Here is a 330-nt window from a genome sequence, read left to right as displayed (position 1 = left end):
CCGCCCCATGGAGGGCAAGGAAGACCGGGAGAACTTCAGGAGGAGGTGAAAATCATCACACCCTGCAGGAGTGGGAGGTATTTTTTCCTTGTTGAAATGCAGCCATTGCCTGTCCACGAGGCTCTGGGCCTGCTCTATCCACCCATTTCTGAAAATAGTCGTTCACATTCTCTTTATGCTTCAGAAGTCTTATGCTTCTCACAGATGGAGTGAGGCGTGGGGTAATCAATCACAAAAGGTTGGGGCTGGGCGCCGCTGGTAGCGGCTCACGCTTTCAACCCTACCCTTCCCGGAGACCCAAGCAGACGCGCTGCCTGAGCCCAAGACTCC

Source organism: Otolemur garnettii, unplaced genomic scaffold, assembly GCF_000181295.1.
Source record: "Otolemur garnettii isolate 467f Iridium unplaced genomic scaffold, OtoGar3 scaffold00018, whole genome shotgun sequence".
NCBI classification, from domain to species: Eukaryota; Metazoa; Chordata; class Mammalia; order Primates; family Galagidae; genus Otolemur; species Otolemur garnettii.
The sequence above is the reverse complement of the archived record's forward strand: the minus strand, read 5'-3'. Positions refer to the sequence as shown.